At 40.5% G+C, this 24,086-nt stretch overlaps 1 protein-coding gene across 5 annotated transcripts in view; it reads left to right on the forward strand.

The window, feature by feature from the left end:
• The window catches only part of Otud7a (OTU deubiquitinase 7A), a 302,377-nt gene that overhangs the window by 45,019 nt on the left and 233,272 nt on the right, over window positions 1-24,086 (forward strand). Inside the window, exon 1 of one of the 5 annotated variants that reach the window (XM_045145983.1) lies at window positions 23,769-23,843. The exons of the other annotated variants lie outside the window; for them this stretch is intronic. The gene's annotated coding sequence lies outside the window, so the exon portion shown is untranslated. Of the gene's footprint in view, window positions 1-23,768; window positions 23,844-24,086 lie in introns of those variants that run through there. 5 annotated transcript variants of the gene reach the window in all.

The following is a 24,086-nucleotide window of genomic DNA, read 5'->3' on the forward strand; positions in this document are numbered from 1 at the left end:
TGATCACCCCCTCAGCAAAGTGTTTCTGTGGCCCACCACAGTGTGGCTATACTTTGGCCTATTCCTTTCATTGCTGCCTGTGTCCCATTGTCTCATTGTGCCAAGGTGTTGGACACCTGGGCTGCTCCTGATTTGGTGCTCATAGGAATAAGGCTGCTGCGAACATTCTTATGCAAGATTTTAATGAACAAATATTGTCTTTTTTAAAGTTAATAACTATGAATGAGATTATTGGGTTATTGGGTAGTTTCTAAGAGACTGGCATATGGTTTCATACTCATGCCCAAGAGATGTGAGGGATCTGGCTGCTGAGCTTCAACCAGCCTTTGGTCCTGGCATCTTACATCCTTCAAGGCACTCCAGTGACTGTGTAGTGGTATCCTATCATAATCTTGGGGCATCTGTATGTGTAGGATGTGTGGAATGTGAGTGGTGTATGTACAGGTAAGTGGCCATGTACATGCATGCAGAGTCCAGAAAGGGACCTGGAATGTCCTCCTCCATTGTTCTTCTGTTTCCATGGGACAGGGTTTCCTAGAGTTCACCATTCCTCACTTAGACTGGCTGAATAATGAGTCCCAGCAATCTCTCTGTGCCCCTCAGTGCCATTTGTGGCCTTTTGCATGGGAGCTAGAGATCAAACTCAGGTTCTTTAGCTGTGAAGCAAGTGCTCACCCACTGCCATGTTCCTAGTACCCTGGTGTCATAATTTTCAATAGTATTTCCCTGTTGAGTAGTGGTGTTAAACCCTCTTCTTGACCACTCAAATATCTGGTTCTTCATGTTTACTGGGTTGTTTAGCTATATATTGTTGTATTTTTTTTGGGGGGGGGGCGCATAGTGTGTGGTGGTGGCAATGTGTGTGGAATGTGAACATTTGAGTACTGATATGGCTCCCTATGTGTTTGCCTGTGGTGGCTGGAAGAAAACTTCAATGCATCTCTCACCAGCTTGATTTTATTTATTTATTTTTTTCCTAATATTTGAGCTTTTGTTGTTTGAGAGCCCCAGAGATGCTCTGATCTCTGCCCTCCATAGGGCAAGAGTTATAGACATGAGTGACCATGCCCACTTGTTTCTGGATTTGAATGCCAACCATCTCAGGCTCCCTCTGGCCTTCATGCTTATACAGAATATACATTTAACTACTGTTAACCACTGAACTCTTCAACCCCTATAGTTGTCTTTGTTTATTTTAGGGGGCTGAGGCTGGGCTTCCCTAGCTCGGGCTGACCTGGAATTTACTCTGTCTCCCAGGCTGGCCTCAAACTCACAGTGATGCTCCTACCTCAGCCTTCCAAGTGCTGGAATTATAAGCATGTGCCACCATGCTTGGCCAGTTATCTTTTGATTAGTAAAAATTTTATAATTGTAGGAAGTGTACTTTATTACATTTTTAAATTTATGGTTATTATTTCTTTGTTTTCAGAAACTTTTGCATATCCTAAGCCATAGTTATATTCTTGAACATTTCCAAAAAGTATTGCTTTCATGTTATAGTTTGTAGCTCATCTTGAATTGCCTTTTATATATAGTGAATAGGAGCTTAGGTTTTTTGTTTTTTCTATATGATAGTGTTTATCCAACACCAAGTTTTTATGTGTTTGTGTATGTATGGTGTGCATGCATACCATGTGTGTGGATACGTTCATATGCGTGTGGACACATGTATGTATGTGGATGCATGTATAAGTCAGAGGCTGATATCAGGTGTCCTTTTCAATCATTTTCCACCTAAATTTTCTTTCCATTGTGTGTGTATTAATGCATTTGGGTTCAGGCATAAGCATGCTGCAAGGTACACGTGGAGGACAGAGGATAATTTTGGGGTCCTTGTTAACTACCTCATTTGAGGCAGGGGCTCTTATTGTTTGTTCACCACTGTACTCACCAGTCTGGCTGGTCCACAATCTTCTGAACATTTTCCTGTGTCTGCCTCCTATCTCACCATCAGCTTGCTAGGATGACAGATGCTAGCCATGGCTTCCTTCTGTCTTTTTACATGGAGTCTAGGGTTCTGAATTCAGGTACTCAGGTTTGCTGTAGCAAGTGCTTTATTCATTGAGCCTTTTCCACATTCCCTTCACCTCAGGTTTGAGGCAAGCACTCTTGCTAAACCTGGAGCTCACTTTCAGCTAGAAAAGCTGGATAGTACGTAAGCCCAGGAATTATCCTATCTCCACCTCTCCAGCACTGACATTCTCTCTCTCTCTCTCTCTCTCTCTCTCTCTCTCTCTCTCTCTCTCTCACACACACACACACACACACACCATTTTATGTGGGCACTAGGGATCCAGCTCAGGTCCTAATGCTTGTACAACAAGCACTTTATCCACTGAGCCATTTTTCTATCTCCTATGGCTCCATTATATATTCTTCTGTGATGAATTACAGTAGTACCTTGTTGAAAATGAAATGGTCATTAATCAAGGGTCTATTTCTTGGCTCAATTTTCATTTCCACTGACATTTCATCTGTCATTTTGCCTATACCACACCTCCAGATAATTACACCTTAACCATAAACTCCTGGCCATCATGCTGTTGTAACTTTGCTCCAGTGTTATGGAGTAGACAGTGTTAATACTGCCTGATTCCCTCATGTACAAAACAAGGGTGATGTCACAAGTGGATGGGGTTGGTGAGGTGAATTCTTATGGTATCGTAGGTCAGTACACACAAGATGTCTTAGGAAAGCATCTTCCTGTTTGATCCTGGCAGTGGATTGCATCACTAGGGTTAATTGAGAAGTCAATGCTAGAGCAACTGAATGAAATAGTTCTAATTAAAATCTTTGATTCAGTGGTAGAGAAAAATTTGTAACTAACATCTACTTAGTTCTAGCTTCAACCTTGGACATTTTATGTTGCAGTATTATCGAATATTTTGAGGAATACCTGTCTGAACCTCAGTGTTTATATATGCAAAGATAAGGATAAAACCCTCAAACTCATTGTCAGTCACAGGTGCATTTAGGCCATATGCAAGCACTTTGTAGGATCTAAATTATAATGGCAGCACAAATTGCCATCTCAATTGTGGTGTTTTGAATATGAAATGTCCCTCATAGCCTCATGTGCTTGTGATTAAGCCTCATCCTCAATCCCCAGCTGTGGACCTTTCCAGATGTGGAGCCTTGCTGGGGGAGGTGAGCTGCTGGGAAAAGACTCTGAGGTATAGTAGTCCAACTCTTGTTGTTCCCAATGTGAGCCGGTTGCCTGCTCTGTTATGCTTTCTCCATGCCAAAAATCCTCTTAAAACTGTAATCCTATAATAAACCCTTTCCCCCCATAAACTGATTCTGGTCAGATGTTTTGTCCCAGCAATGAGATAACTGCTAAATTCCCTCTCCTCTCCATTGAAATTCTGGGTACTCAGAAGATGAGCAGGTGTTTCTTTTCTCATTTTTGTGTATGACTCAGCTGTGAGAACTCACATCATTGATTTGCTATTGATGAACAGAATATTTAAAATCATTTACTTGAAGTGTTTACAGACTTAAAGAGCCAGCACTCACCCTCTCCAGTTTCTAATTATAGGCAGGATTGAGGGCAGATAGAAACAAGAATAATAACCATAGAATACAGATAACAAACAGACAGTGCTAGCAACAAGTAGTGGTGACTGATCAGCCAGCCACATGCCATTCTTACCTCTTGGAGCAGGTCTAGAGCATCCCAAATTCTCTCAGTTGAGAGAAAGGGTAAGTGCCATGGGAAAACGTAGAGAAAGAATGCTGAGGAGGGTAGGAACTGTTCCCCCCAGTGAAGGCAAAATGGCTGTGATCACTGTAAGCCCAATGCAGGGTTTTGTGCCTGTTTGGAGTGTGTTGGCTCTGGGGATAAGTGTGTCTGAGTCTCAGGTCACAGATGAAGTGTTGAGGAGAATCTTCCCTTTCCAGTAAGTCTGCTTAGGTTCTGGTTTTGCACTTCCATTCCACACAACAGTGCCATGGAAAATTGGCATTTTCTGCCTCCCAGGATTATACTGGAGGTAGGATCTTCAGAACTGAATGTGGCTTGTTCATAGAGGAAATAACCATGGGGTATTAATCCAAACAGATGGACTCTGCAGTGTCCATGCCCCTGTTTACCTGGTGTGGCATATGAGTATATCTGGCTATGGTAGGGAATGCTTGGCATCTTTATAGTAACAACCAACTTCTAGTATTCCATCATGCCATGGAAGTCATTACTCTTGCACTGCTTGAATGACAGAATTACCTGGAGCTGCCCAAAATACAGAATATCAGGCTGGAGAGATAACTTAGCAGTTAAGACACTTCCCTGTGAAGCCTAAGGCCCAGATTTGATTTCCCCAAAACCCATGTAAGCCAGATGCAAATGGTGGCACATGCATCTGGAATTTATTTACAGTGGCTAGTCCCTAGCACATGTGTTCTCTCTCACCCCTTATCTCTATCATAGAATAAGTAAATGAAAATAAATAAGACATATAGTGTGTCAGTGAGCCCCACCCAGGTATAGCACCATCCTTAGAGGAGAAGGGTGTGTCTTTATACTTCTAGTCTTAACTTGTGGACTTTGCTGCTGCTGCTTATGTAGGGTACTTTTCATCCCCAACTGTCTAATCTCTGCTGTTCTTCATCTGGTTAATTAATCAAGGAAATGTTGCATTCATTTAACAGAGGTTATGGGGCATGTACTATGCCAGGAGGTTCAAGTACAGAAGCAAATTAGCATCTTTCCTGCAGGTACATAGCTAGTTCAGTTCCATTAGATGTTCAGAGGCATGGCAACAAAAAAGTGGTCAAGTTCTCTTTCATAAATAGTATGCAGCATCTGGCGCCTAGCCCAACGGGAAGCAGGAGAGGGAGGTATGGGGGCATCAGACTCTTCTCTGCCCAGAAGGCTGGATGCAGGGAATGTCTGTTGAACCAACCCAACATTTGAAAGCCAAAACAGTAGAAATAGATAAGAAAATATTTCAGACCAAATTGAATATAAACCATACAGTTCATACTTGCTTCCCCAAGTCATTCTATACTGTCTTATGATGAATGAATGAAGTCTACAAAAGAATCAACACACAGAGAAAGTAGAACAGAAAGAAAATTAAAAACATGAGCAAAAGACTGTGAAAGAATGTGGACAACTCAGACTAGCCCAGTAATTCAGAAAAGCATGGACTGGGGAGGTGGCTTGTTTGGTAAAACACTTGCTGCACAAGCATGAAGACTGGAGCTTGGATCCTCAGCACCCACATAAATGCCAATAAAGATGGAAGCTTGCGTGTAAACCCAGTGCTCAAGGGGTGGAGACAATGAGTCCCTGGGGCAAGTTGACTAGGACTGAGCTCAGGAGAGAAACCCTGTCTCAGTAAATAAAGAGGAGAGCAGTCAGAGAAGACACCCAATGTCAGCCTGTAGCCTCTACATGCACACATTTGAATGCATACCACACACACACATGTGCACACACACACATAATTCAGAAAAATATATTTCTGTCCTCTAAAGAAAATGTTGACAATAGGTTCTTTAATACAGAACCACAGCATCAAAAAAGACTTGGAGAGTGAGGAGGGTACATGCAAACAACCCCCAAGGTGGCAAAATTGAGAGGCGGCAAGATGAAAACAATGAAATAAAACTGACCAAGAAGCACTGATGCTAACTTGAGAACACTCTGTGGGCAGGCTGGAGCAAAAAGCACGAGGGGCAAAAATTTACTAGCAAAGCGTTTCTTAAAATAGGGGAAACATTCAAGTATATGATAAAAGAAGCCATGTGCAGGCTAGACCTCTCTGTCATTCAAAGGAATGATGGCATTTAGGTAAACCTGAAACCAGTCTCCAGTACTGACATGTATCCTGGTGAATTCCCTGGTTCCATGGGGTTCCTCTTGTTTCTTAGCAGAAAAGTCAATGGTCACTATGTGGAAAATTCCTAATTTTAAAAATGAAGGATGGCTGGAGAGAGGGCTTAGCAGTTAAGGTGCTTATCTGTGAAGCCCAAGGACCCAGGTTCAACTGGCCCAGAACCATGTAGGCCAGATGTACAATGTGACGCATGTACACAAGGTCACACATGCACACAAAGTGGGACATGTATCTGAAGTTTGATTGCAGTGGCTAGAGGCTCTGACATGCCAATTCATTTTCATTCTCTCTCTCTCTCTCTTAAAAAATAAGAATAGGGCTGCGGGGACGGCTTAGTGGTTAAGGTGCTTTCCTGCAAAGCCAAAGGGCCTAGGTTCAACTCTCCAGGACCCATGTAAGCCAGATGCACAGGGGGCACATGCATATGGAGTTCATTTGCAGTGGCTGGAGGCTCTGGCGTGCCCATTCTCTCTCTCTTTCTGTCTCTCTTGGCCTCTTTCTCCCAAATAAATAAAATATATTTTAAAAAGTTTAAAAACTAAAAATGAGGGATATAATTATAAAGTTTTTCCTTCCTATTTTCTGACAATGTTATGCATATAATGAATTTTAAGGCTTTTATAATGCTTTTATTACTTTTAGAGCAGTAGGTGAGGAAACTATCTTATGATGAAGAATTGTTTCCCTGAAATTTTGAAGTGTTTATCATTTGCCTATGGCCTCTTTTCTCTATGATACTTATAGAGAAAAATGGAATTTTTCAAACGCTGAGGGTTCCACTCTAAGTACTGCCATTCACAAGCAGAACATCATGGCAAGGTACAGGTTATAGTTAGAATGTAAAATGTTCTTCATAAACTGGGTGTGGGGCCACATACTTTTAATCCCAAGCACTCTGGAGGCAGAGGCAGGAGGATTGCTGTGAGTTTGAGGTCAGCCTTGGATAGTGTGGTGGTTTGATTCAGGTGTCCCCCATAAACTTAGGTGTTCTGAATGCTAGGTTCCCAGCTGATGGATATTTGGGAATTAATTCCTCCTGGAGGGAGTGTATTGTTGGGGGCGGGCTTAAGGGCTTTATAGCCAGTTTCCCCATGCCAGTGTTTGGCACACCCTCCTGTTGCTGTGTTCCATCTTATGTTGGCCAGGGGGTGATGTCCACCCTCTGCTCATGCCATCGTTTTCCCCTGCCATCATGAAGCTTCCCCTCGAGCCTATAAGCCAAAATAAATCTCTTTTTCCCAGAAGCTGCTCTTGGTTGGGTGATTTCTAACAGCAATGCAAACCGGACTGCAACAGTAAAGTGGTACCGAGGAGTGGGGTTGCTGCTGGACACCTGATTATGTGGCTTCAGCCTTTTGTAGCTGATTTTCAAGAGGAAAGTGGAAGGAGTTGAAACCTAGGCCTAAGAGATGCCTTGCAGTACTGTAAGTACAGCCTGATGGACAATTCTGGTCAGAGCTGAAAGACCTGAAGGCAGTAAGAACTATGGACTGTGAGGTTTGGCTTATGAGGGTGAGAAAGAGCTTTGCCTGGACTGGGCTAGCAGTTTGTGTGAGAAGCTTGCTCTTATGCCCATGTCCTGAGAAGTTGTGCAGGGTTGCTTTGCGTAGAAATGAACTGTGCAGAGGGATATGGCACAGAAAGGAAAATCTTTGGGTGAACTGCTGCCCGTTCAGCTGCAACTGAGAGATTACAACCTTTGAGACTGGGCTAGCTGACCTGTGCTGGGGCAACAAGAAGAATGTAGACTCTTTTGAAGGGGCCTGAGTGATCAAGGAGTGTCCTGTTCTTCAAAGTCTGCTTTATTCCCCCCTGGATTAACAAATTGGCACCTACCTGGTATCGTGGAGTATAAGAAATGCTGGAAAGAGGATCATTGAGTTTGCAACACGGTCTTGTGTTTTGGAAATGGCCATGGGCAGTGTGAAGCAGGTTTGCTGGTTGCCTGCATAGAGATCCCATGGGGCCATGAGGATGAACCGTGGCTTGCAGTGGAGACCCAGTGGAGATGCCGGGACCATGAGATGGCTGCCAAGGAGCTGCCGGCCCTGATGAAGTTTTCCAGGACTGTGAGTAGCCTAGCTGGAGGGGCGGAATTGGAATGCCAGAGACTTGTTGCTGGTTAGAATTATCGGACTTGAAGACTTGTCACTGGTTTGAGTTGCTGGACTTGAAGCTACAGAGTTTGATGTTTGCCCTGGTTGTTTTAAATCTTGTATTGGTTGAATGTTTCTTTGCTATGCCCAGTGCCATCTTTTGCAGTGTGAATATTTATTCTGTGCCATTATGGGTTTTTTGAGGTTATATTTTGGTATTATGGCTCAGTTAAAAGATCTTGAACTATGGGGATATATGAACATCATTGGAATTGATAAAAACTATGGGGACTTTTAAAATGAGATGAATGCATTGTATTTTACATCATGTATGGATATCAGTTTATGGGGGCCAGGGGCGGAATGTGGTGGTTTGATTCAGGTGTCCCCCATAAACTTAGGTGTTCTGAATGCTAGGTTCCCAGCTGATGGATATTTGGGAATTAATTCCTCCTGGAGGGAGTGTATTGTTGGGGGCGGGCTTAAGGGCTTTATAGCCAGTTTCCCCATGCCAGTGTTTGGCACACCCTCCTGTTGCTGTGTTCCATCTTATGTTGGCCAGGGGGTGATGTCCACCCTCTGCTCATGCCATCGTTTTCCCCTGCCATCATGAAGCTTCCCCTCGAGCCTATAAGCCAAAATAAATCTCTTTTTCCCAGAAGCTGCTCTTGGTTGGGTGATTTCTAACAGCAATGCGAACCGGACTGCAACAGATAGTGTGAGACCCTACCTTGAACCACCACCTACCACCACCACCACCAAAAAAACAAAACCAAAAAAAAAAAAAAAAACCAAAAACAAAAACAAACCACAATAATGTCCAGCATGTCCTTGTGTGTTTATGATTAAGCCTCATACTTAATCCCCAGCTGATGAAGCCTTAGGGAAATGGAGCCTTGTTGGAGGATGTCTTGAGTTTTATTAGCCCATCTCCACTGGCTCTTTGGAACAAGCTCAGTCTCTCTTGTGCCTCTCTGCTGATTTGGAGGCAGCTGTCTGCTGTTATCATGCTTTCCCCACCATGATGGAACTTCTCAAAACTATAAACCAGAAATGAACTCTTGCCTTCCAGTTAGATTTTCTTTCCCCCCAGCAGAAAGAAGGTAACTTCTACGCAGGTGTTGCTATGGAACTTATGAAGTTATGTAGTTTATGAAGTAGGTAAAGTGATCATGGGTTGTGGTAGTGTCACTCAGGAAGGCCTCTCTGAGGAGGTGGTTATAGAGGACTGCTATCCTGTAGCAGATGGTCTATCTGTTCCAAACTGTACTGTTCATGGCTTAGACTGTATCTTAGGGTTTTTGTTTCCTTGTTTCTTGTTGTTTTTTGTTTGGTTTCAGCTTAGTGATTGTCACTTTTATAATTTGCTTTCCCAACCAGCTTTTATGGCCTATCTGTATGATACTCAATGACTATATCAGGATGAATGCTTGCTTGAATTCAGGGAAAAAAGGAAGAAAGGAAGGACTGACTCTTGGTAGACCCTAAGTTAATCACATATTATAATTTCTGTCATTAAATATTTATAAATGTAATAATTTTAATGTAGACTGCTTCTTGGAACCATTATGAAACCCACATTTTATAGCATAGTATTGAGCCTGCTAATAAATGGCTTGTGACCAGGCAGTTCAATATTCTGGCATCTTCCCATGAACCACATAAGTAGCTCTTTTAAGAGATTTAGTTTCTATAGCATATATGCAATCAGAGACATTAATTTTACAGCCAAGACCTGAATATGTATTGATTTGAGAAGAAAATAATGTGACACATTATCTCCTCAGGTTTAGGAAGCTGCTAGCACCCTTGTACTGGATGTCTTGAGCAGAACACTCATGACTTTTGCTCACCTTTGTTTACATCACAAACATGGCATCTCTGGAATATAGGACTATAAGTAATTGTAGCTCCTCTTTATTGCCAAGATGGGGACATGGGAGCTTACATTTTGACAATAAAATATGTAGATATTTTGTGTTTTGCTGGTTTACATGGAGAATGAAATTGTAAATCTACCTTAAGGGTAGGGCAGAGCCAATGTCTCCCACCCCAAAAGGCCAGCTCAGGAACATTGGTAGAAGATGGTTGTGCCTATGTTCTAGGCTGATCTCCAGGAGGAGAGCTCTATGAATATGACATTTTTTTTCTTGTCTTTACACACAAGCTTCAAAGAGACTGATGAAAGTTTTCAATCTATAGCTCACACATCCTTTGAATGCTCTATTTTAACCTCTGGAATTCATGCCTCATTGCCCAAGACTTTTATTTTTACCCATTTTGCTCTCCATATTTGGACAGGGAGCAGTGCATCTTAGAGCATTTCCATACAGGAAACTTACAATTGAGATGTTTGTTTTTAACCAGTATGGAAGGGTTCTATTAACTGTAAATAGTTCTCTTCTCTTGTCTTGAGTTTGAGTTTGTACAGAGATATTTCCTGGAAATGTGTGCTACTGTGTGTTTCCTGGTATTTGCCCCCATGGTCCACTAAGTGTGCCTGGATTCTAGGTGACATCTCTGTAAGCTGTAGGATTGCTTATCCCACTTATATAAGGATGTCCCCACAACTGATGCTCACAGTGTTCTATTTAATGGAAGTTTCTGTGAATCTCTGCAAGTGAAGTGAACAGATTTGGGTTTGTGGTATTCCTTCTGCCCATGGGAAAGCAGGGTGGCTGGGCTGGGAGTGCAAGTATTTGTTAGCTGCTCTAGTACCAGCTTCATGGCTAGACTCTCTTGGGTCCTCTTTTCTCATCTGTGCATTTTCTTTGATGTTCCTTTGTTATTGTGTTAGTAAATGTCAGAAAATAAATAGATGGAGGAGTGACATAGCAGACAAAGTATTAATAGCTCAAGCTCTAGTACCCAAATTCAATCCCCAGACCCCACATGAGAAACTAAAAACTATGGAGGGGCTTCTGTCATCCTAGTATGCTGACATTGACATTGGTAGCCAAATGGGAAGCAGAGACAGGAGAATTCCCTGGAAGCTGGTGGTGAGTGCAGCAAACAACAGACAAGCCCAGTGAGAATCCAGAGTAACAACCTCTACCTTCCTCAAATGAAGTGAGCAAGTGAGTACCCACCCATAAGTTGTTGTTGAAGTCAGCTCCTATTGCTGGGACAAACACCCAACCAGAAACAGCTTATGGGAGGAAAGGGTTTATTATAGGACTTCAGGAAGTACCAGCAATGATGGAAGAAGTTGACTCACTTCCATGATTGCATAGCACAGACACACCACCAAGCTTCCAGCAAACACAAACAAGCAGAGCTCAAATTGCCTTTTACATCTAGTAGAGCTGGATTAAAGATCTGCCCCCAGTAACATACTTTTTCCTCTGCAGGCTACTGGAGACTTAAGTACGAAACAAACTTATCAAAAATTTCTGAGACTATGGGGGATATACATTCACATTTACACCTCCAAAATTGTCCTCTGACTTCCACACCATGGCAACCATGGACCTGCCCATACTCACTCTAGGAACACACACACACACACACAATAGTAAAATAAAATGAAAAAAGAAGAGAAATGTGTCTATGCATGATGATAACGAATGGTATATTCCTTGAAGGGTAATGTTATTCAAATGAAAAAATACATGCAAATAATTTAATAAAGTATCTGGCATGCTGTACATATCAACTCTAATTGTCATATCAATGTTACTTTGCCTCAGGAAGACTCACTGGGATACAATGTATATAAAATTCAAAAAAATAGTTAAGTGAAGAATTTAGCCTAAAGGAAACTCAAGAGAAATCCAAGTATGAAAAGATTATTGAACTCTGATTTATCATTTAAAGGCAAAATGGTTGCTTGATTATGTACATGAGATACAGCTATACTTCACATTTTAAGCCCATAGATTTGGCATCATGTCCATATATATGTATGGTCACGTTCTCCCTTACCAGTTGGTAGTAATTTGTATCTTCCATGACTAGCACTATAAACAGTTATTGATTGCTGGTTGTATTGCATTGTCATTAAGTTTCCATTGCTACTTCCTCTCATGTGATACATTAAGAAGTAGTCAACAGAAGCAGATAACAAGAGTGCATAAGGATGAAGCAGGACAAAAGCAGGCTTCATATACCCAGCCTGTGTCAACAAAACTCAGAGCCAGAGTTTTATTGCTCATGTGGGGTTCCATCCCCTATGTGAATGATGAAGTGTCACATGTTGATGTGGAGATTGAGGACTTCATGGGTAAAACACTTGTATCCCTAACAACCATATATACTTTGATTTTAATCTTAATAATCAAAATATAAATATAGGCTATCTAATATTTATAATTATCTACATATTAAATACATGAACATGGATTTTATACAAGTTTAGTGAAAATTATAATTTGAATTATGTACATAATAATAACTTTAGAGAAAAATGGATGTGTAGAATAATTAATATCTTGAAGTTGTATATTCCCAAACGACCACTATTAGTATCTATCCTTCCAGATTTTATTTAGTTATTGCTGCACAGAGACACAGATAATTTGGGGCTGGAGAGATTGCTCAGTGGTAAAGTGCTTGCTACACAAAAATGAAGACCCAGACTCATACCCCAGTACTCATGTAAATGCTGGGTTAGAATGGCAGGCTGTCTGTAACCCCAGTACTTGGGGAGGCAGAAATAGAACATTCCCTGGTAATCTAGCTAGATGAATTGGTGAGCTCTAGATTTAACTGGGAAGACCCTACACCAGTCAGATGAAGTAGAGAGTGATTGAATAAAACACCAAAGTCAACCTCTGGCCTGTATCTACACATACACATGCATGCATGCACACATGTAAACATTTGTGCCCAAATGAATATGCATAATGTGTGCACCAACACATACACATTTATGCACACACAGAGAGAGAGATTATGCTAGTAATACTGATTGATCACTTGCTAAATACACAAAATTTCCTTGTGAAGTACTAAATACATATCCAAATTTCAGACTTTTTTCATGTACATGTTTGTATAGTAATATATGTATGTGTATATGTTTATATGTTTGCATGTACATGTGTAGGTATGCATAAAGAGACTAGAGGGCAACCTTGGATATCATTACTCAGGCACACAATCAAGTTGTTTTTGAGACAGTGTCTCTGATCTGTCTGAAGCTCACTAATTAGGTTATACTCATTGGACAGCAAGCACCAGGGATTTGCCTATTTGCTGTTCCATTGCTGGGATTACAGTAAACCAGAATTTTAACATGGGTTCTGAGGATCAACCTCAAGTCCTTGTGTTTGAGCGGCAAGCACTTTGGTGACTGTGATATTTCTCTTTAATTTTTTTCCAAATAATTTTAGAGTTACAGAAGATTTGCAAAGTCATGCTATCTCTCACTTGTTGTCTCCTGGGGCCTGTCAAGCACCCACAGAAGTGCTTAACCTTAGTTTTTAAGTTTTAGTCCCCATCTTCAAGCCATTTTGTTCACCTTAAAAGAATCCCTGAACTTTTAATCCACACATAATATATAACAGCACTGTTAAGGGCCTTTAAAATTTAGGTTTTAGTGGAGCTGTACAGTTAAGAGCACTTCCTATTACAAGTATGAAAGCCTGGGGAGGCCTTAAAGACCATTTAGAGTTAATAGCCTGCAAGAACCACATAATAGCTGTGTATGACCCCAGACTCATAGGGGAGCAAAGAACCAGCAGGCTCTGAGATCAGCGAGACTGGCTCAAACAAGAATGTGTGGAAGAGCAGTGGGTGGAATGCCTGACATCAAGCACACATACATGTGCATAACACAAACACAGACACACAAACACACAACATTATATACACAAGCAAAACAAGGGGTTTTTAGGACTGGAGAGATGGCTCAGTGAATAAAGTGCTTCCACTAGAGCTTGAGTACCAGATTTTGATCCTTAGCCCCTGAATAAAGGGCAGTAGTCCTAGAGAGCGTCTATAATCCCAGCATACAGAAGCTGTGCTGATGAGGAATGGGAAGGCAGGAATGGAGAATTTCCTGGATGTACTTGGTAAACCCAAAGAACCACAACAATAGCTGAGCAAGAATCAAGATAAGAGACCCTGCTTCAAATGAGGTGGAAAGGCAGAGGATGGCCCAAAATTTATCCTTTGATTATACATGCATGCTATGGCATGTACATGCACACAAGCTTACAAATATATATTTTTAAGTTTTTATTCTTCCAGATTTTTATTAACAACTTCCATGATTATAAAAATACCCCATAGTAATAAGACTTTAGGATTTAGCCCTGGTTCCCTGCACTAGAAGGCATGAGTGTGGGCACAGTGCAGAATGAGTAGGTCAGATCCCTGTTCTCTTACTCCTCCCAGTCCCCTGGTCCTAGTAGGTCTCATTGTGCTTTGCTTGAGGAGGCCTGGTCCCTATGTGGGCTGTGGAAGCAGGCCTTTTGCTCAGGTAACCTGACTGACTACTGGGTACCAACATCCCCATTCACCTGAGTCAGAGGGTGCACAGGCCAAGGGGGACAAAAGCTTGCTTTCCCTTCAGTAACATACAGTCTCTCTAAAATGGATAAACCACAATGCAGAAAAGCCAACAAAAGTCAGAAAACTAAGAGAACTCCATCAAGGATGCCTAGTGCTACAATGAAAGCCTCCAATGAAATCATAGAGAAAACTACAGAAATTCAATCCCATTGAAAACACAACAACCAATGAGACCCCAATCAAAAGACTTGCAGAAGTGGAACCAACAGTTGTGTCAATGAAATTGAACAAAATCATCTCTTAGAGTGTTCATCTTTTGACAGTAAGCTTAACTTGTATGAAGAAAACTTTAGAACCCACAAAAGAGATACGAATGAATTGAATGTGAGGAAAGAAATGGAAGATAAATATCAACAACTGATTGACTAAACTTAATGAAGACTTGATCAAATATAAGAATGAATTCCATAAAGCATCAAAAAAATCCTAATTTGAACTGAAATTGTACCTCAAAAAAAGAGAAACATGATGCAAACTAACACAACAGAAAACAAAACTCAAATAAAGATTATAAAAATCTCTCTAGAACCCCTGACTAACAGAGTTACTCATGTGGAAGACAGGACCTCTGACCTGAAAGACAAGAGAGAAGAATTTGGTGGGGAGGCCAAAGACTTTGCTAAGTACAAAAAATCAAGTGAACAGAATATGAGAGAAGTGTGAGATACCCTAAAATAACCAAACATCCAGATCATGGGTATACTAAAAGGAGAGGAAATCCAGGCCAGAGGCATAGAGAACATATTCAACAAAATTACTGGAGAAAATTTTCTGAATCTCTCAAAAGAGAGGCGCATCCAGATACAAGAGGCCCACAGAACACCAAAAAGACAAGACCAATGAACAAACTCTTCAAGGCACATCATAGTTTAAACTCTTAACAATGAAAACAGAGACTGTGTGTGTTAAAAGCATCAAGAGAGAAACAACTCACTACATACAAAGGCAATTCCATCAGAATTCCCTCAGATTTCTCAATGGAAACCCTAAAGCCAGAAGGGCCTTGAATGGAACACTTCAAAATCTAAAAAAAAACTATGGCTTCCAATCCAAGCTACTCTACCCTGAAAAAGTATCCCTTATAATAGATGGTTAAAGTAAAATTTCCATGAAAAAAGTCAACCCTATGGTTATATGAACCTACAGAGAATACTTCAGGGAATACTCCACACAGAATAGTCAAACAACCAATCTTAAGAGCCAGCAAGAAGATGACAATATCCAAAACTAGACCAGGCTCAACATATTACAAAATGAAAGGATAAAACACCTCATCATGGTAGGAATTAATCCAAATCTCACAGTAAAATCCTTAAATATTAATGGTCTTAAATCTCCCATCAAAAGACACAAGTTATCAGGGTACCCTTCTATCTTCTGTCTTCAAGAAACCTACCTCACCACTAAAGATAGACACCTTCCCAGGGTGAAAGTTTGGAAAATGGTATTTCAAGAAAATGGAAATAAAAAGCAAGCAGGTGTTGCTATATTAATATCTGATAAAATAGACTTCAAACCAAAAGTAATCAAAAAGGACAAAGAAGTCCACTTCTTCCTCATCAAGGGAATGATCCAACATAAGCACATCACAATCATAAATATATGTGTGCCAAACACAGGTGCACCACAATTCATCAAACAAAATTAATTGACAACAAAACAGAAATAACCACCAATACCACTGTAGATGGAGACTTTAATATTACACTATTATCAATAGACTGATCATCCAGGCAGAAAATCAACAGGTAAATAATAGAGCTCAACAACGTCATAAATGAACTAGACCTACTGGATATCTACAGAACTTTCCACCCCAACTCTATAGAATGAATATTCTTCTCAGGAGCCCATGGAACCTTCTCCAAAATTGACCATATATTAGGCCATAAAGCATGCCTTCATAAACTCAGGAAAATTGAAGTAACCTCCTTCATCATGTCAGATCACAATGCTTTAAAGCTAGATATTAACAAGAAACACATCAAGAACTCTACTACATCCTGGAGATGAAACAACACATTTTTGAACAATGAATGTGTCATGGAATAAATCAATAAGGAAAATTTAAAATTCCTAGAATTTGGATGATAAGGAAAATACAACCTACCAAAACGTGTGGCGCACAATAAAGGCAGTTCTAAGAAAAAAAAAATTCATAGTACTAAATGCCTTCATTACAAAGACAGAGAGATCCCAAATTAATAACCTGACTGTCCACCTAAAGGCACTGGAAAAAAATTAAAAGAAGAATCCAACCTGAAGAGATTCAGACAAAAAGAAATAATCAAGATTAGAGCAGAAATTAATGAATTGGAACCTAAGAAAAAGATTTAAATTAAAAAATTTTTTAAATCAATGAAATGAAGAGCTGTTTCTTTGGCGGGGGGGACAAAAGATTGACAAATCCATGGCCAATTTTATCAAGCAAAAAAGAAGTCTCAAATTAACAAAATCAGCAATGAAAAAGGAGATATCACAACAGACATCAATGAAAGTGGAAAAATCATCAGGGCATACTTCCAGAACCTCTCCTCACAAAATTGAATAATATGGAAGAAATAGATGAATTTCTACACACACACCACCTACCAAAACTAAACTCAGAGAAGATTAATCTCCTAAACAAACCTATCACATCCATAGAGACTGAAAACGTAATCACAAACCTCCCCCAAAAGAAAAGTCCAGGACGAGATGGCTACTCAGCTGAATTCTATCAAACCATCATTGAAGAACTGAAACCATTTTTTCTCAAATTGTTTCACACAATTGAAGGCCAGGTAATCCTCCCCAACTTCTTTTATGAAGCTAGCATCATTCTAATAGCAAAATCAGACAGAGATGCAACGATAAAAGGAAACTATAGTCCTGTATGCCTGATGAACTTAGAGGCAAAGATCCTGAACAAAATCCTTGCAGATCAAATTCAACAAAATATCAAAAGCATTATCAACCTTGACCAAGTAGGCTATATCTCAGGGATGATTCAACATACGGAAATCAGTCAGCATAATACACTTCATAAATAAGCTTAACTGTAAGAACCACATGATCATCTCAATTGATACAGACAAAGCCTTTGTCAAAATATAACCACTTCATGATCAAACCGCTGGAAAGAATAGGCATGCAGGGTTTATATCTCAACATAGTAAAAGCTATATATAAAGCACCTAAAGCTTAAAATAATACTTAATGGTGATGCCTTCACTCTCTGTTGGAGAATCTGCTTATCTTTTTCAGATGGGTGTGGGACCTGAGGAGATAAATGGCCCAGCGCACTTCACCCTGGCCCCAGCTGTAACCACAGAGGAAGTGGGGAAATGAGCAAGAGTGCTGCTTTCTTGGTAAACAAATATCAGCACCAGAGTGAAGGAGATAGACACTGAGGACATTCAACACCTACCGAACCGGAGATCCAGAGGCTCCTTAGAGCCTATCACTGAAGAAAAACTAAAATGCACCTAAAATGGCTCAGGAAATTTTGAGGAATAGTGAGCAGAAAGATTGCTAGAACCACAAGTTGGAACATTATGAACAGAGACTCTGCCTCTCCCCCATAACTGACTGCTGCCCTCACAATGCATGACCCATAATCCCCTTGGGGTTGACTTGCATCTCCAATGAGAAGGGCCTCTTCAGAAAAGGGGCAGGGATGAGGGAAAGGATGATACCAACATCTGTTGTTAACATACTAAGTATGTCCATATATAATAAAAATAAATATAAAAAGAAAGTAAACAGCCTTAACAGATACAAACAAACTACTACACACTAGTGGGTGAAAAAAAATGTAGGTTTTAGGGCTAGTAGTCAGTGGTAGAGCATTTGTCTAGCATATGGAAGTTCTGGGCTATATCCTCAGCATTGAAAAAAAATATAATTTAAGTTTTGTAGCTCAAAGTTCATCCTTGGTTAAATTTCATATTATTTGGAAATGAAAAACAATAATTTTATTTTTCAACTTGACAAGCCTCTAAATTTATGGGCCATCTGTCTCCTTTCATTCCTGCTTGCAAATCATCCAGTCTTGTGTGAACTCATTTCTATCCTGTATTATCTTTCCAAAACCATTCAGGAGCAATCCCCCACCTCTTCCCATCTAATAGAAAATACACCCACCAGCTTCTTATAGGAAATATTTACCAGGGTGTTTTTCAGTCCAATTCCAGGGCTATATAAATTATTGTTACTGTTATTATTATAACATTAGACCAATAGTCGATACCTTTCTGCATGAATCATGTTAATCCCTGTTATGTTTTAGAAACAGGCAATATCAATAATCTTAGTGGCTTACAGATTTTGTAGCTAGGGCAGGAGTGTGGTTTACAGGTGATAACTACACTTGGGGATCTGCTTCCCCCCATAAGACAGGGAAGTACCCTATCATCTTTTGTTGTTGACAGGACTTAACCAAAAATCCCAGAAGTGGAAGTTACAATTCAGAGTTGGTTTTTGCTTTTAACAACTATGAACATGTCCTGAGTAGCTAAGACTAAAAGAAAAATGAAAATGCTATGTATTTTTTTAATTTTTTATTTATTTATTTGAGAGCGACAGACACAGAGAGAAAGACAGATAGAGGGAGAGAGAGAGAATGGGCACGCCGGGGCTTCCAGCCTCTGCAAACGAACTCCAGATGCGTGCGCACCCTTGTGCATCTGGCTAACGTGGGACCTGGGGAACCGAGCCTCGAACCGGGGTTCTTAGGCTTCACAGGCAAGCACTTAACCGCTAAGCCATCTCTGCAGCCCATGTTTTTTTTTTTTAATCAGAAATTAGCATTTCTGTTTCCTTACATGTTTTTCATTTCTTTGTATTGGGAACCTTTGCTATCTCTTCTAGGTCTTTGGAAAACACTTGCTAAATAATTTTGAACTATAGCACTCTGTTGTGTAACTAAATGCTGTTTCCTGTCATCCAACCTCCATCATCATTACATGGTGTGTTCATTACTGGATTACTGCTCTTCACCACATAAATGTCTGTACTTACTATGTACAAATTATAAAACTCAGCAGCAGCAAACAAACTCCAATATAGAGCCACTCATTCTGTACAGCTCATTCTAGTCTGCAGATTATATTGTATCTCTGGTTGTAGTATACCAAAATAGAAAAATGGGACTGCATGTATCTAATCTCCTGGTTTTTGTCTTCTTGTTTGTGGAGGCTTCCTTCTTTAGAATTGAGTTGTTTTATCAGTCATGTAGTGCTCTGAACTTTTAACCAAGCCAGTGGGGAAGTAATCCAGGGTGGCATTAATTAAGAAAGGAGAAAGTAGTCACAAATAATGGACTTAGATTGGACAACAGAGCTATGAATAACAACTAAAACCACCAAGATCTGTTCAGGACTTCAGAACCCATGAAACCAGGGAGTCCACTGACCATGAAGCCAGAGTTTTCACAGCCCCAGGCTGGAAAAGTATCCAAGAACCACATTGTTTTGTTCTTCTTATTTGGGATCTGAAAATGCAGTTTGATTCTGCAATTTCAAAAATCAAGAGCACAGTTAATTTAGGGAAAGTCTTTGGGTTGGTTTGCCTCTAGGTGTGCCTGTTAAAATGCGCTGTAACATGACAGGTGCCTTCTTGTTGTTCAGTCCCTTGTCCAGTGGGCTTTCCAGAGCAGCCTTCCTCTGGGATGGCCAAAGGCTAGTGCAACTCACAAATGAAGGCAGTTATAGGTCTGTAACTCTAGTCTGCACACCTTACATTTTGGAGTTTTGTGTTTGCTAGAGGATTTACTCTGGAAGTCAAGTACTAATCATCTTAATATAGATTCAACATATGATTCTAATTTTAAAAAATCATTTCCCTTAATAAGATCAATTGTTAATGGAAAACCCTACCTACCACAGTCCCCCTTATCTGTGGTCTTGGTTTCCAGGTTCAGTTATCTGACATCAATAGCATTCATAAATATTAAATTTAAAATTCCAGAAATAATTCATAAATTTTTAGTTGTATGTCGTTCTTAGTGTGCTGTAATCACATGCTGGCCTACCTCAGACCTGAGCCATTGCTCTGCCCTGTGTGGACACTGTATGTTCTATCTGCCTATCAGTCACTTGGTGGTTGCATTTGTTAGCTCATTGACTGGGGAAAGAACATGGTGCTTGGGCTCAAATAACCATTACTTTGTTTATCAGGGGCTCCCAAGTGCAGGAGTAATAGTGATGTTTGCAATTTGGATACGCTAGACAGAGGCCATAAAGTGAAAAGATGAAATCACTTAACATATTTGAAAGAGAGAGAGAGCACTCCCATAAAGAATATAAGACTTTAAAATTGATGTATTTTGGGGCTGGAGAGATGGCTTAGCGGTTAAGTGCTTGCCTGTGAAGCCTAAGGACCCCAGTTCAAGGCTCAGTTCCCCAGGACCCACGTTATCCAGATGCACTAGGGGGCGCACACATCTGGAGTTTGTTTGCAATGGAGGCCCTGGCACGCCCATTCCCCCCCTCCTCTCTCTCTCTCTCTCTCTCTCTCTATCGGCCTCATTCTCTCTCTGTATGTCCCTCTCAAATAAATAAATAAGAGAAAATTTTTGAAAAAATTGATGTATCTTATCATTAGTAGTCAATCTCTTATGCCAAACCTATAAATTAAACTTTATGATAGATATGTATGTATATGATATAAAGTATATATGGGGTTTGATATTATCTGCAGTTTAAATCATCTACTGAGTAGGTTGTGAGTATTCCCATGGATAATGGGCATAGGGATTACTGTATGTTTCAGATATCTTTTCACTCCCTCTTTCTTTCCATTTCTGACTATAATCCATGTTACCTTGGATTAATGAAATGAATAGCATGTCCAAAGCCACTGTTTTCATTTACTGACAAGAGCTGGGAAAGTAGCTAGAGCACTCTATAATTGCCCCACCAGGGCACCAAGCAAGTGGGCTTCTCTCCTGCAGGCCAGCAGGGGCTCCTCAGGCAGGAGTGACCACTGAGAAATCCAGCTAGTCACTGTTCCAGAGTGAGGAGATGGTGTATGGCATAAACTACCACCTGTTGGGAAGGCTAAGTCTGTGAGAGGGATCCAACTGTGGGCAAAGAGACTTATCTGTAGATATATTTTCATGTGAGTACATGTCTTATCTTTGGGGAATCATTTTCTTCATTATTCTTACAGAATACTTACATGTGTGAGTCATGACTCAACACGATTCTCCCTGAGACTTGGGATGGGACACTTTGTCTGTGTTTGGTAGGATACATGAGGTACCTGAAGGAAGGGACCTCAGCCATCTTCAGTCTGCTCTCATGTCCTGGTATAGGTTCAAATAATCTCATCCTCATTCTGGGTGCTGGCAGCCCTGGATCTTCACCAAGTATACTCTCAGAGGACATTCTAGCTTTCCTCAGACCTTAGTCGAAGGCTAAGCAGAAAAGTTGGAAGCACTGATCCCAGTGAACTGTAACACAGATTGCAGGTGATCTTGAGCTCATCATGAGAATGGATAACTATGCAGCATCCTGGCTGCCTTCAAGTGATGGTTGTGGGAATGAGATGGGCAAACAGATGTGCAGTGTCAACAGCACATGGGACTGTGGCATGGCAGAGCCTCTGCTTCCTGCAACAGGATTCTACCCAGAGCCTGAATCACAGCTCTGCTCTGATATGTTGCTTTCCTGGGTAAATCAAAGGCTGGAAAAATCTCCCCTGCTCTATCATAGCAGGAAGTGTTTGAGGAGAGTTTCCTGTTTAACAGATTTGTGGGATTATAAGCATAGATGTTGCTTCTCATCTGAAGATAAGAGTGTGGCAGGAGGAAGAAGAAAGGGTCAGGAATTCTATGTGTGTATGTTAAGGGACAAGGGGCCAGTGCTGAGGAAAATAGACTATCTCCTTTGCAGCCAGCAAGGGATTCAAAAATCAACACAGGTTTTGCAGAAGATAATGGTTCTTGAGCTCAGAGTTCATTCTACTCTCATCAGGACAGTCTGCTTATCTATATCTTTCAAATTATGAATAGATGCTTAGCTACTATGATCATCTGGGTTGATGTTGATGCTCCAAAGATGTTTTATCCCCTGTTTATTTTTTAGAAGGTTTCAGTATAATTTATCATAAAATTGAGGCATTATGATTATTTTCCAGAATTCCAAATGATGAAATATTTTCAGGCATTCTCAAGGAACTACAGTAGATCTTCCTGGTCCAGATGGAATGGCAGAAGCAAGAATTAGTCTTTGAGATTCCAGGACATACATATTTACAGAAGTATTTGAAACTAGATAGTTTCACAAACTGGTGACTTCATGTTTCGTGATGCTAAAATATATTTCATTACAAAAATAAAATTAGGTTATTTGGTATAATAAGCTAGGAATATTATATTCTATCATTTGTTCCTATATATGAATGATGCCAATAGCAGCTACCTTCTTTTGGCTATAACAAAACACCTGATCAGAAACAGCTTATGAGAAGGAAGTATTTATTTCAGGTTTATAGTTTCAATAGGAAATTTCAACATGGTGGAGAAAACATGGCAGAGCAGAGGCTTTGCATAACATATTGTCACATCATCGGGAGGTAGCAGCAAGAGTGAATAAAGCTGGACTAATAAATTTCAAGGTCTTTCTATAGTAACACCCCAAAGGCTCTTAGCTGGGGACCAAATACAACACATGACACTATGGGGGGCATTTTAGTCAAACCACCACACTGCCCATTCATATATATCTGAGTCTGTGAGGAGACTTATAACACTGGACTTATTATTCACATGTAATCCTGTATTTTTTTAAATCTTATTTGACTTAAATGTATTAATTCCTTCCACATAAATATTTTAGACCCACTGTTTATGGAAAAGTCAGTATGTGATGTACAATTGGCCTGATCTTGGTTTGGTAAAACAGTGTTTGTGTCTGCCATAACCTGAACGGTATCTTATATTATTATGGCATGGCACCCATATCTACATAGATAGTTATTTCCTTCATAGTCTTTAACCAACACTTTATTGAGTTCCTCGTGTAAACAAGGCTAACTGTACTAGATGTTGAGTGGAATGCTCTTTGCCTGGTCCATGAGCCCATGCATCTCCATCTGCATCTGTGTGTGGAGGCCGCATATATGAGGGGACATGTATGCACTTGCATGTCCCTGGACTGCTCTATCACTCTCATAATGAAGTTCTCCTGGATGGATACTGGAGATATGCTTTGAGCACATACTGGTATTTAAAAGTGATACACCATCCCTCTTTCTTCTACCTTATCTCTGCTTTAGGTTATTTGGAAATAGCCCTGCCGATCTTGTTGTGGGGTCCCAAGAGATGTGTGTGCGAAGAAGCTCAGGGCCCTCAGACCTCACGAGATGTGTATCATTTGCATGTTAAGGCTGTGTGCTAAAGACCAAGGTATGTGGCTTAGGCTCTTGACATTTGTGTGTTTGATTGATCCAGCCTTTATACTTGCACATGTACTGACCATATAGTGATATCCTTTTAGAGACAGGGTATTACTATATAGCCCAGGCCGGTCTAGAACTCACAATACCCCTGCCTCAGTATACCAAATTGCTTGGATTTTAGATGTGTCCCATCATCCAGGGCTCACATGGTAACATCCTAAAGGTTTCAGGAAGTAGGAGTAACATATAG

Source organism: Jaculus jaculus, chromosome 3 (genome assembly GCF_020740685.1).
Source record: "Jaculus jaculus isolate mJacJac1 chromosome 3, mJacJac1.mat.Y.cur, whole genome shotgun sequence".
NCBI lineage: Eukaryota > Metazoa > Chordata > Mammalia > Rodentia > Dipodidae > Jaculus > Jaculus jaculus.